At 40.0% G+C, this 15024-nt stretch overlaps 1 non-coding gene across 1 annotated transcript; it reads right to left on the bottom strand.

Annotated features, from left to right (window-relative positions):
- Positions 1-5312: 5312 nt before the first annotated feature.
- LOC127133232 (small nucleolar RNA R71) lies at positions 5313-5419 on the bottom strand. The gene has a single exon (XR_007807221.1). It is a non-coding gene; the product is annotated as a small nucleolar RNA R71 (small nucleolar RNA).
- Positions 5420-15024: the final 9605 nt, after the last annotated feature.

Genomic DNA, 15024 nt, shown 5'->3' with positions numbered 1-15024 from the left:
ATCAGAGCAGGCATCCTGCTCTGGTTCTGGGTGAGATCTTGGGACGTTACTTTCTGGTACTATGGATAGAGACGGAGGATCTGTACACAGACCACCAATTCTGGATGGATCTAACTATGACTACTGGAAACCTAGAATGGTAGCCTTCTTGAAATCTTTGGATAATAAGGCTTGGAAGGCTGTTCTAACAGGCTGGGAACATCCCTTCATTACTATGGAAGGAGAAGTTACAACTGATAAGAAGGATGAGGAAGAATGGACCAAGGAGGAGGATGAACTAGCTCTTGGAAACCCTAAAGCATTAAATTCTATATTCAATGGAGTTGATAAGAACATCTTCAGACTGGTGAACAACTGTGAGGTGGCTAAAGATTCTTGGAATATTCTCAAAACCACTCATGAAGGTACCTCTAGAGTGAAGATGTCTAGATTGCAGCTGCTTACTACTAAGTTTGAGAATTTGAGGATGAAAGAAGATGAAAGTATTCATGACTTCCATATGAATATCCTTGAAATTGCTAATACCTCAGGAGCCCTGGGTAAGAAGATGTCAGATGAAAATCTTGTGAGGAAAATTCTCAGGTCACTTCCCAAGAGATTTGCCATGAAAGTGACAACCATAGAAGAATCTCAAGATATCTGCAAGATGAGAATGGATGAGTTAATTGGATCCCCCCAAACATTCGAGTTGGGAATGAGTGATGGATCTGAAAAGAAAGTCAAAAGCATAGCCTTTATGTCAAACACTGAAGAGAAAGAGGAAGACAGTAGTCAGGATACTGATGAAGATCTAGCAAATGATGTAGCATTACTTGGGAGACAATTCAACAAACTCATGAAGAGGATGGATGTAAGGTCAAAGTCTAATGTCAAGAACAAATCATTTGACATTAGTAGGTCCAATGATGCTGGAAGAAGAACAAAATCTGAGGAAAAATCCAAACGGGGCAAAGGAATTCAGTGCCGTGAATGTGAAACGTATGGACACATTAGAGCTGAATGTGGGACGTATCTCAAGAAATAGAAGAAGAGTCTTGCTGCTACTTGGTTTGATGAAAGTGAAACAGAAGGAGAGTCTGCCAATCTTGTGACTGCCTTGACTGGAAGATGGGATTCTGATGAAGACTCCAGTGATGATGAAGTAACCTTTGATGAATTAGATACTACCTACAGGAAGTTGTGTTTCAGAAGTGAAGAAGTGTGTCAACAAGTGGAGAATTAGAAAAAATTGATAACCCTACTAGAGGATGAGAAGACAGAACACTTAGAAATCATTTCTAAGTTGAAGATCGAAGCCGAGTTCCTAAACTCCAAACTGGATGAGATGACGAAGTATGTCAGAATTCTAAATAATGGATCTGACACCTTAGACAAAATCCTCCAAACTGGAAAGATGGTAGGAGACATGACTGGCCTTGGGTTCAATGAATCCTCTCCTGAGTGTAGTCCCACTGGTAGCAAACGAAAGATGTCACATCAGGTGTCTCAACATCACAAGGAAAGACAACATAAAGGAAAACACCAAAGATTGAGATGTCATTACTGTGAGAAATTTGGCCACATAAAACCATTCTACTTTAAGTTTTATGGTTATCCTACTCATCATCAACCTAGACCCAAACAACACATCCCTGTTAACAGAAAATAGTGGATTCCTAGGGCTGGTGGTACTAACTTGATAGCTCACACTTCCTTCAGAGTTTCAGCCAAAGAAGACTGGTACTTTGACAGTGGATGCTCTAGACACATGTCTGGAAGCAAAAACCCACTAATTAACCTCCAACCTCATGCCACCAGCAATGTAACTTTTGGTGATGAAGCAAAGGGTGAAATCAAGGGGATTGGAAAGATGAACTGTCCTGGAGTCCCTAATCTTGATAATGTGCTTCTTGCTAAAGGATTGACTGCAAACCTGATCAGTATCAGTCAACTATGCGACCAAGGTCTAAATGTGAACTTCACAAAAACTGAATGCTTGATTACTAATGAAAAAAAAGAGGTGATCATGAAAGGAGTCAGGTCTAAGGACAACTGCTATATGTGGAATTCTCAAGAAACTAGCTATTCATCAATGTGTACTCTAGCTAAAGAAGAAGAAGTGAAACTATGGCATCAAAAACTGGGCCATCTGCATCTTAAAGGAATGAAGGGGATTATATTTGTTGAAGCTCTTAGAGGAATCCCAAAATTAAAGATTGATGAAGGAAGATTTTGTGGTGATTGTCAGATTGGAAAGCAGACAAAGATGTCACATCAGAAGATCAAACATGACACCACATCTAGAGTGCTGGAACTTCTCCAGATATACCTGGGTAAGTTTTATAAGGGAAAAATCTGATGTGTTTGATGTGTTCAAAGATCTTTTCCTAAGACTTTAAAGAGAAAGAGAGAGTCATGTTATCAGAATCAGAAGTGATCATGGGAAAGAATTTGAGAACAGTAAATTTGCTGAATTCTGTTCATCTGAAGGAATTGGTCATGAGTTCTCCTCTCCCATTACCCCTCAGCAGAATGGTGTGGTAGAAAGGAAAAATAGAACTCTCCAAGAATCTTCTAGAGCTATGATTCATGCTAAGAAGTTGCCTTACCACTTCTGGGTTGAAGCTATGAACACAACCTGCTATGTTCACAACACAGTAACCTTGAATAAAGGGACCCCAACCACTTTATATGAAGTCTGGAAGGGAAGAAGACCTACTGTCAAATACTTCCATGTGTTTGGTAGTAAATGTTATATCCTGGCTGATCGTGAACAAAGAAGGAAAATGGACCCCAAGAGTGATGAAGGAATATTTCTGGGCTACTCAACAAACAGCAGAGCGTTTAGAGTTTTTAATTCCAGAACAAAAGTTATGATGGAATCTATCAATGTTGTTGTTGATGATCAAGAGACTGATGTCACAGACGATGTTGAAACATTTCTGAATGATGGTCCAACTGACCTCCTGGACAAAAGTAATGAGAGTGAGTCCACTCAAGCTGGAACCTGAAGCTGATAAAATTAATAAGGGACCCTTTATCAGAATTCAGAAGGATCATCCTAAAGATCTCATTATAGGAGACTGATAACACTAAAATTTACGTATTTTCGACTCCGATTTCACATGCATTCTAGTTGTTTTATTATTATTTTGTTGTGTTATTACTGTGTTTTCCTTTGTTTTTAGGTTTTTACTTTAATCGGAGCCCCGATCGAGAAAAGGAGTGAAAAAGGGCTAAAAACCCTAAAATTCAGCATTTTGTTCTTGTGGCCTACCCCATGGCTGGCGCCATAGACCCTGCCATGACGTGTCAAACTCAACTTCCATCAACTTCCACGTTTCCCCACTACTTCCACTAAGGCACCCCATATTGTGCTTGTGGCGGGTGCCATGGCCTTGTGGCGGGCGCCACAAGAGGAAAAACGGTTCCCTCCTATTTTCAAGTTGAATGGCATCCAAGTCATTTCCATCTTTTTACTTGCTTATAAATAGAAACGCGAATTCACTTTTACAATCATCCAAACATAGAGAAGAGGCAAACTCAGAAGCAACATTGTTTCACTTAGGCATATATTCAGTATTTTAAAGTGGTAACTGCTTCGCATTGGAGTGTTACCACAATTGTGTAATTGAGTCTGTGGTAGAGTCTGTAATCGAGTTTGGAGCACTTTGGAAGGAAGTTAATCCTGCCGCCATTTTCATTTCCGCATTGCAATTTACTCAGCCCTCCGATTGGAGCAGGTTTTTATTACTTGTCTTTATCTTATTTAATTTCCCGCACTCGCTTTATTTTGTTTATTTCCCGCACTCGCTTTATTTTGTTTATTTCCTGCACTCGCTTTACTTTCATTTTATTTCCCGCACTCGCTTTAAATCATTTATTTCTCGCACTCGCTTTAAATTATTTATTTCCCGCACTCGCACTACTTTTATTTACTTTCCGCACTCGCACTACTTTTATTTAAATTAATGCACTTTTACTTTACCATGTCTAACTAAATCTAAAAGGTTAGAATGTAAGGATCGTAATTAAACCGATAATCCGTACAATTCTTCGTAGAAACACTTAAGGGCTATTTTAACTTTCAACTTAAGTTTTCCCGTACTTCAATTCCATTGGGTAAGATCGAAAGCCGTCCAACGTATTTATAAACTTAATTGTTTTTAACTATTTCAAAAACAGCAAAAGCGCTTTGTCTAGTTCATTAGGAGTTTTTAACTTAAGAAGAAAAGAGATTTTTAAACTATTTTCGGACGCGTTTATAAGTTTAGAGTCTGGTTCGTAAGAACCTCTTTTGGTTAAGAAATCCAGGTTATAATACTTTTCAACTTAGTCAAGATACTATATTTCTTAAAAATAGGTTTACTACTCTAACGCAATGCGCACCTTTTTATAAGTGACAATAAGAGGGTTTGATTACGGAGTACAACTCGGTTTTGAATACGCGAAAGCGACCGTTCCCATTAAATTAGTTCTTTTCAAAGTAGTAAACGTTGCCCATAAGTAGTTCTATTAGCAAGTACTTGGATTATTAATTGATTACGTGAATTACATTTGATCCTGTCTTTATTAATTAATCTTTATTCAACACTTTACTTTTCATTGCACACTCTAAAAACACCTATTTTAATTGCCTTTGATAAACACCATAACAACAGATAACAATAGATTGACACTTGGTCTCTGTGGATTCGATAATCTTTTATATTACTCTGACGCGTTCGTATACTTGCGAAAAACAACGCATCAAGTTTTTGGCGCCGTTGCCGGGGACCAATTTCGTCAAATTTCATTTTCCTGTTGTTGTATCGTTTAGACTTAGGTTATTTCCCACCGGTCAATGCGAAGAACTCGCAGCAACCGGAAGTTTAAGTTTAGTATACCCTTTAGCGGAACCCGAACGTTACGCTCGCGCACGTTTATTCTTTCATAGAATTAAGAGAGCTATGACCGAAGATCAAAACAAAAGACCTCTTAAGGACTTCGCTCAACCATCAAATGAAGAACCTAGTTCTAGTATAGTAAACCCAACTATCCCAGCTAATAATTTTGAACTTAAATCATCCCTGTTGCAACTAGTGCAACAGAGACAATTCGCAGGTCTCGCTACTGAGAACCCAAACCAACATTTAAAAATATTTCTTCAATTAGCAGATACTTTTAAAACTAATGGAGCTTCTCCTGAGGCAATACGTTTAAGATTATTCCCTTTTTCCCTCAGAGATAAAGCCCTATCGTGGTTAGATTCCCTTCCACCCAATTCCATTACGACTTGGGATAACCTTAGAAGAGTCTTTCTTGCTAGATACTTACCCCCGAGTAAGACCGCCGTTCTTCGAAACCATATAACTAGATTTACCCAAAACCAAGGAGAATCGTTGTTCGAAGCTTGGGAGAGATATAAAGAGTTGTTACGAGCATGCCCACATCATGGTTTTGAAAATTGGTTAATCATTCAAACCTTTTATAATGGACTTCACTATAACACGAAGATGACCATCGATGCTGCCGCAGGCGGTGCTCTGATGAACAAACCTTATCCTGAAGCTAGTGCCTTCATCGAAGATATGGCTCAAAACCATCAATCATAGGGAGTCGAACGAGAAAGTTGAGAAGAAGGAAGCCCAAGGAGAAGTGCATGAACTAAGCTTTATAGACATGATGCAAGATAAAATGGACGCATTAGCCCTCAAGGTCGAGCATATGTACACAAACCCGAATACTATAGCCGCAGTTTCGTCGGTTTATGAGATATGTGGAACCAAAGGACACCAATCCGCAGAATGCAGTCTATTGAACGAAACCCACTCCGAGCAAGTGAACTACACCCAAGGGAACCCATATTCAAATACCTATAACCCTGGATGGAGGAATCACCCGAACTTCTCCTATAAAAACAATAACCCTATCCAAAATAATGCACCTCCGAGGCCTAGTTATCAAGCCCCTAGATCAAATTAATCTATGCAACCTGTACCACCAAAGCCGAGCCTTGAGAAAATTATGGAAAATTTTATCACCGCTCAAACCCAATAAAACAAGGAGTTCATGAACCAAAACATTCATGTCAACGAATTGATTACTCAGTTAGGTACCAAGGTTGACCAAATAGTTACTCATACCAAGATGTTTGAAACCCAGATATCTCAGGTAGCTTTAAACCAAGCCCCTCAGACTACACCTGGAGGACAATTCCATGGACAACCTCAACAAAATCCGAGAGGACAAGCCAATGCCATTACCCTACGAAGTGGGAACGCTTATGATGAGCCACCAAACCCAAGATTGAGTGAACCCGAAACATCTAAGGAATGTACCAAACCCCTGGACAAAGTAAAGGAACAAGAGGAATCCAAAAACCAGGATGGTCGAGAGAAAGGAGAAGAACCTAAAGATAAAATTTACGTACCACCCCCGCCATATAAACCACCTATACCATATCCGCAAAGACTCAAACAAACCCAAATCAATAAACAGTATAAAAAATTTATGAAAGTTATAGAAAAACTTCATGTAGAAATCCCTTTCATAGAAGCCATCACCCAAATACCTTCTTATGCAAAGTTTCTCAAAGACATCCTTACCAACAAACGTAGACTTGACGATCCGAAGCCTTTGGAATGTAATGCTATTTCTGAGAACAAATTAGCAAAGAAAGATAAAGATCCTGGAAATTTCTACATTCCTTGCCTTTTGGGTAATCATGTCATCGAAAAAGCTTTTCTAGACTTAGGAGCTAGTGTGAGCTTAATGCCTTTAGCGGTTTGTGAGAGGTTAAACTTAGGAGAATTACAACCCACTAAGATGTCACTTCAGTTAACCGATAGGTATGTCAAATATCCAATAGGCATCCTAGAAGATATTCCTGTTAGGATAGGTCAGTTATTTATCCCTACTGATTTTGTCGTCATGGACATCAAAGAGGACAATGATATACCAATCCTTCTAGGTAGACCATTCTTATCGACTGCAGGAGCCATAATAGATGTCAAGAAAGGAAAGTTGACATTTGAGGTAGGTGACGAGAAAATAGAATTTATACTTTCGAAATTTCTTATGGCACCTGTGATGGGAGACTCGTGTTATGCCTTAGATATCATTGATGAATGTGTTAGAGAATTAGAACAAAAAGAAATTATAAAAACAATTAAGTTACCATCAACCCCCGTAAAGGAAGATGATGACTTTAAAGAACCTTACATCGATGATAACCTTTATGAATGTTTATCCCTTACCCCAGATCCTATGCCATGCCCTAAGAAACCAACCTTAGAACCTAAGGAACTGCCTAAGAACCTGAAATATGAGTTCCTCGATGAAAAGATGAACCGTCCAGTTATAGTCAGTGCTACCTTGAGCCAAGAGGAAACGAACCAACTTTTAGACTTTTTACGAAGACATCCCTCAGCCTTAGGATATAATATCTCTGACCTGAAAGGTATAAGCCCATCCGTATGGATGCATCGGATTTCGCTCGAAGAAGATTCAAAACCCTCAAGGGAACATCAGAGAAGGATAAACCCTATAATGAGTGATGTTGTTAAAAAGGAAGTTCTTAAGTTACTTGAGGAAGGTATAATCTACCAGATCTCGGATAGTAAGTGGGTGAGCCCTGCGCATGTAGTACCTAAAAAGGGAGGCATCACAGCCGTGCAAAACGATAAAGGCGAACATGTAGCAAAACGTTTAGAAGGAGGATGGCGGATGTGTATAGACTATAGAAAATTAAATAAAGCAACTAGGAAGGATCATTTCCCTTTACCATTTATAGACCAGATGTTGGAGCATCTAGCCAGACGCTCTTACTTCTGCTATCTAGATGGATACTATGGATTCTTCCAAATACCTATCCACCCTGAAGATCAAGAAAAAACTACCTTTACATTCCCTTATGGAACTTTTGCCTACAGACGAATGCCTTTCGGCCTCTGTAATGCCCCAACTACTTTCCAACGCTGCATGATGTCAATCTTTGCAGATTACCTAGATGGTATCATGGAAGTGTTTATGGATGATTTCTCGGTTTGCGGATTTGATTTCCACAATTGCCTTGCTAACCTCGAGAGAATCCTAGAGAGATGCGTGGAGGTGAACCTCGTGCTAAACTGGGAAAAATGTCATTTCATGGTGACCGAAGGAATAGTTTTAGGACATATAGTTTCCGAAAAAGGTATAGAGGTAGATAAAGCTAAAATAGAAGTTATAGAAAACCTAAAACCCCCAAAAACCATCAGAGAAGTCCGAAGCTTTCTTGGACACGCTGGATTCTATCGGCGTTTTATTAAGGACTTCTCCAAAATAACCAAACCGTTAACCGGACTTTTGATGAAAGATGCTGAATTCATTTTCGACGAAAAATGTAATGACGCATTTAATCTTTTAAAGCAAGCATTAGTATCTGCACCCATTATGAAACCACCTGATTGGTCAGAACCTTTTGAGATAATGTGCGATGCTAGTGATTATGCAGTTGGAGCCGTTCTAGTACAAAGGAAGGATAAAAAATTACATGCCATTTATTATGCCAGTAGAACCCTAGATGCTGCCCAACTTAACTACGCAACAATTGAAAAAGAATTACCCGCTGTAGTTTTTGCTATAGACAAATATAGATCTTATCTAGTAGGAGCAAAAATTATTGTTTACACTGATCATGCTGCCATTCGTTACCTATTAAGTAAAAAAGATGCCAAGCCCAGATTACTCCGATGGATTCTATTACTACAAGAGTTTGATTTAGATATAAGAGATAAAAGAGGCACTGAAAATGTAGTAGCCGATCACCTTTCTAGGCTAGAACATCTAAAACCTGAACTAGTACCCATAAATGATGATTTCGCCTATGATAGACTGATCGCTAGGGTAGAAACCATTGAAGATAATAATCTAGATGCTCATGAGCATTCCCAAAATTCCTTAGCAATAAGTAACGTACCCTGATATGCAGATTTTGTTAATTACCTAGCTGTTGATATAGTACCCCCTGATCTTGACTACCACCGCAAGAAGAAAGTCTTCCACGATGTGAGAAACTTCTATTGGGACGAACCGCTCCTTTTCAAAAGGGGTAAAGATGGCATTTTTCGCCGTTGCGTTCCAGAAGAAGAGGTAAATAGTATTATCGAGCATTGTGATTCTGCACCATATGGTGGACATGCGAGCACCTCTAAGACATACGCCAAGATTCTTCAAGCTGGCCTATTCTGGCCTAACATGTGGCGCGATGTCTATGCTTGCATTGTCAAATGTGATAGATGCCAATGCACTGGAAACATTTCAAGACGAGATGAAATGCCTCTAAGAAACATTCAGGAAGTAGAACTCTTTGACGTATGGGGTATAGATTTCATGGGACCTTTTCCACCATCCTTAGGAAACATGTATATCTTAGTAGCTGTAGGCTATGTGTCTAAGTGGATTGAAGCTATAGCTGCACCCACAAACGACACTAGGGTAGTAATCAAACTATTTAAAAACTATGTATTCCCTAGATTTGGAACACCACGTTTAGTCATAAGCGATGGAGGATCACACTTTATATCGAGAATATTTGACAAAATTTTAAGAAAATATGGTGTTAGGCATAGAGTAGTAACACCATACCACCCACAAACTAGTGGCCAAGTAGTAGTATCTAATAGGGAGATAAAACAAATCCTAGAGAAAACTGTTTCTATTTCTAGGAGAGACTGGTCTCAGAAGCTTCAAGAAGCATTATGGGCCTATAGAACCGCTTTCAAAACACCTATAGGAACTACTCCTTATCAACTAGTTTATGGAAAATCCTGTCACTTACCATTCGAGTTAGAGCATAAGGCCTATTGGGCCATTAAAACTTTGAATTTAGACTACCTAGCCGCTGGAGAAAAGCCTACCCTAGACATTCATAAATTAGAAGAACTTAGGCAATCTGCCTACGAGAATGCAAAAATATATAAAGAGAGGACATAAGCCTATCATGACAAAAGAATAGTAAAGAAAAACTTCAATATAGGCGATTCTGTTCTCCTTTTCAACACTAGGTTACGACTCTTCCCTGGAAAGCTACGTTCAAGATGGACTGGTCCTTTCGAAGTATCCAAGATTCTGAGATCCAGAGCCGTAGAAATCAAGAACAAAACCTGTAATCCATTCATTATAAATGGACAAAGACTGAAGCTCTACGAAGGAGGAGACATTCCAGCATACTACTCAAGCCACACCCTGATTGATCCACCAATTCCTACTACTATAGGTGTATAAATTCTAATCGTCAAGCTAATGATGTTAAATAAGCGCTGCGTGGGAGGCAACCCATGGTTTTTCTTTCATTTTACTTTTTCGCATTTATTTACTTTTTATTTTATTTTATTTTATTTTGCATCGAGACTAAAAATTTGAATGGTTTGCATTTTAAGGATCACTTAACTTTTATAGGATGCAGGATTTTGATGACATGCACGTGGCCTATAGAGATAATGCTCAGAGGGAGCGCTACATTGCTTTGTATCAGCGCCCTATGGCACCCACACGTTACCCTAACCAGCATTATATGGAGGCACTAGGTATCGAGCCGAGTATCCGATTCCTTAGCCACTAGCTCCACTGGGACAAATTTGCTGATGACTTGAGTAACACATATAGGAACCTGACTTTGGAGTTCCTGAGTTCATTCGACTATGACCCATATTCTGGACCATATGGGTATGCTGCTTTCAGACTTTTTGGAGTTGAGTACTCCTTCAGCCAGAAAGAGTTCGGCGACCTGTTGGGTTTCCAGACCACTCCTGATGCTATCCCGGAGACACCTATGGGATATTTCCTGGGTAAGGAGGTGGAGAAGTTTTGGAGTGATATATCAGGTGGTGGAAGCCAAGATCCATCTATGCAGTTATCTTATGTCATACATAACCCAGCCTTCAGATATTTTCAGATGATATTAGCACATTCCTTCCTGGGAAGACCGGATGCAGAGACACTACTGAGTGAAGAGGAGATCTTCCTATTAATTTGTGCATCCCAGTCTCGCCCAGTAGCATGTGGGAACTTTTTATTATACAGTCTCAACGGTATCTCCAGATCCACCGAAGGAGTCATCCATGTGGGTGGAATCATCACACAGATTGCTGTCGCTTTAGGTCTGTCTCGCAAGCTGTCACATTTTCGGATCTACTATGGATACACTACCATGGACATCGATTTCTGTGTGACCAGAGGATTGATGAGGAGAGCCTCTTTCCACTCATGTCAGTTTCGATTGCTAGTCGACAGTGAGGCCATCCATTATTTCACACTGCCAGACCCTATGATGACCAGTGTGCATGATCCAGCGAATTGGAGTTATACTCTAGAGGGCCAGAGAGAGACCGTCGAGGCACCAAGATCGCCACCCGTTACTGAATACACGCCTACACCACCATCTCCTAGAATCACTGTTTTCTCTAATAATCATTCATTGCAGACACCCGACATACGCACCCAGATTGCAGAGTGCCGTAGAGAGATTGCATAGCTTAGACAGGAAGTGGCGGATCTAACTTTATAGATGGGAGTGTCTGATTTCATCCATGCTACTGAAGCCGATTGTCTATATCAGGAGATCGCAAAGCTCAGGCAGAAGATAGCCGTGCTCCGTGGATCCACTTAGGCAGACGACACCCCTACTACCTGATCTCACCATTTCATTTCATTTTATTTCTCTTTTATATATTTCTCGTATTTGCATAACTTATTTTATATTATCGCATTTTAAATATTATATGAATACCTTGATATTTCTATTTTTATCTATATATATACCTTATGTTTTGATTTATTTTGCATTTTCTATTTTTAGTTGTTTATTTATTTAGCAGTCTAATATTTAATTTTCGTTTTATTTTTATTTTTATTTTTGTTTTTGTCTTTTATTTTTACTTCTGTAAAAATTATGCAAGCCAATGATACTGGGTACTCACGAGGCAAATGCTATTCAGACCCCTCAAAGCCAAAAGACAAGAGAAGCCCAAAACCAAAAGGACCAAAATCTGGCCCAACCAGATTTGGCCTTGTGGCGCCTGCAAAGGACCTGTGGCGCCCGCCACAGCGTCTGTAAATGGTCGGGACAAAACCCTTTTCTTCACCATTTTTGCAAATTACAACCTCCCAAACCCATTTTTTCACCTTGGAAAAACATCCTTGAACCCACAAAAAGGTCATACTTTCCTAACCACCATACCACACAAATCATTATTCCACTTTCCATTTTCAATTTCATTCGTCGGATTTTGTAAAAATCCAACCTTTTCAACAACCACTTCATCTTCTTCATCACTTTTCAAGAGCATTCAAATGGAGTTTAACGGATTCATTCTTCGAGGAGGGAAACCGGGGGATAGACAAAGAAAAATTATTGAACGATTGCAAAATCGGGAAATCCTCCCGACAAGGTATGTTGACGAAAACTGTCTCTAAACTTTAGGTATCTATCATAGCATATTTCATTTATTAGATAATTTAGGTTTTCCTAATTTCTTTACCAACAAAGAACCCACCTATGAGCGGTTGACAATTGAATTTTTGAGTTCCTTAATTTATATTGTCAACCCTAACACTGCTAGCACAGTCGGTACTGTCAAATTTAGAATGTTTGCTGTTGAATACGAGTTCAGTACCGACGAACTAGCCAGCTTGTTAGGGATCCCTCATGGGGAAGGTGATATTTGTGAGGCCCCTTTGGATTCCGAATGGTCTGTTGAGGTATTTTCCTTCTGGGAGCGTTTATCAAACACCTCCATAAACTCTTTTGAAGGAGTTCTTGCCTCAACTATCCATAACCCGACCATCAGAGTTTTTAGATATTTGTTGGCATGTACTATTTTTGGCCGGGAGAATCCAAATAAGGTTAACGCTAGAGAGCTTCTATATTTGCAAGGAAGCCTCACAAATAGGCGAATTAATTCGGTTCCGTTCATGCTCGCCCATATGATTTTAACTCTGAATAAGGCGGGACCGATTTCTTTTGGTGGATTGATTACATCTATTGCTCGGACACTTAACCTGAACAATGAGATGGCTACCCTAGACCCCTTACCTCCTCGCACAATTAACTTAAAATTTCTGAGAGACATGAAATTGTGCCGTTCAAGGAGAGAAGGAGGTTATACACTTATGGTTCATGGTGTAGCCATCCCATCTATTGTCCTACCTTGCACTAGACGTACAGATATACGAGATGAGAGGAATTGGACCTACGATTTAGATGCCCCACCTGTTTTGGGTCATCTTCCTCCTAACAATCCTGATGAGGCGGGACATGACACTGATGATGAATATGATCGGAGAGAGAGATCTCCCGTACCCCATGTGTCCCCCCATCATCCTTCACCACCACACACCGCACCATCTTCTTCTTCTGCAGGTATCACTCCTGGCTTCTACATTACAAAGGAGATGTGGCGTGACCATATGGCTAGAGAGCAAAGGCGAGATGACCTACTCTCTACCGTCCAGCAACAAATGACGGACAACATGAGCTTTATGCAAGAGTCGCAGCGGAGGACAGACAGGTCCTACGACACTGTTCTACAGTCCCTACTTACGATTACCAATACACAAGCCCGTCATCAATAACACAACCAGCGACATATGACACTCATCGAAGTTACTCAAGGTTCCATTCTAGGTAACCTTCGAGAGGTGAGGACCGCTCAGGATGCCCTGCAGGCGAGGATGGATCATAGAGACCGTCGTCGTACCCGATCCCGTCGTCCTCCTCAGGATGGCGAGGGCACTAGTGGTCAGCAATAGGTTGCCAGGTAAGTCTTCCCTTATCTTATTTCGAAACATTGGGGACAATGTTCGATTTAAGTGTGGGAGGAGCATTTATCGTTTTCCTTTTATCTTCAGTTTTATTTGCTGTTTTTAGATTGTTTATTTCCTTTTAGTTGTTTAATTTTCTTTTTAGTATAATGCATGAGTCTGACGAGTCACCGAATATAGTAAATCTTTAGTACAATCTAGTCTCCCCATACCTTTAGCCCCACCAATTTTTTTTTGCAAAAGAAAATAGTGTTATTCCGAAAGTTTTCAGGTTTTAAAGACATATTTTAAGTAAGGATGCGGTGACTTGGGAGAACTTTGTGAAACATCAGTATTATTTTAGCACCATAGACTTCGTAAATATAGGAATCATTCCCGAAACCCCATATACCATGGCCTTAATCATCATTTTCGTATAAGTCCTCAGTAGTTTATTGTAGCGGGGTATTCGTTACCATTAGAGATATTGACTAAATCCAAGGTAAATCATACAAGTCGAGTCGCCACCGCACTTCTATTTATCCAAAGGAATGGTTTGAAAGCGAACAAAAACCTAAAAGTTTTATCGAATCAAAAACTAGTAAAAATGTCAGAGATCTGGGTAAAGGGGTTGGTTATGCAATGGGAAGGTATTAGGCACCCAAAGCATCCTAGGTACTCCTAGGGAGCCCTTTTCACATTTGTTGCAAAGGTTGTTTTTTTTTTTGAAAATTTATTTGGGCAAACATGATTGAAGGGATGAGAAAAGCGTGTATGTTTATCTAATGTACTACTTACTAAAAGAAGGCGTCAAAAGAAAATGACTCACACGGATGTCGCATCCACTACATACGTATCTCATTTGAATCTGAGAATCAGAGTCTTCGTAGCTCGGCTACCTATGGGTTAAAGAGGAGTGTGCTCGCTAAGACATCGCGTCTTATGCCTACGTATCTCATCTGGGATGAAAATCAGAGCAAAAGGTAGTTCGGCCTAACTACGGGTTAAGGGTTTTATGTTGAACGATGTTACTACGCAATCTACCGGATGCTCGACCTTTGAAGACTTACTCGCCTGTAGTAGAAGGAGTAAACGTGTTCTTAGGAGAAGAAAAATCAATGAAAAGGGTAACGACGATAAGACCTCATAGCTCTTAGCCCTGGACAGGGTGAGCTCATGACAAAAAGTGGGGATTCAGAAAGGTGGAACCCTCTCCACTGACCGACCGGACAAAAGTAACACACGAGAACATTGCCTCCTATCGAGGTCTTCCAGCTAAGAAAG

This window comes from Lathyrus oleraceus, chromosome 3, assembly GCF_024323335.1.
Source record: "Lathyrus oleraceus cultivar Zhongwan6 chromosome 3, CAAS_Psat_ZW6_1.0, whole genome shotgun sequence".
Taxonomy (NCBI): Eukaryota; Viridiplantae; Streptophyta; class Magnoliopsida; order Fabales; family Fabaceae; genus Lathyrus; species Lathyrus oleraceus.
This window is presented reverse-complemented; position numbering and strand designations above follow the sequence as displayed.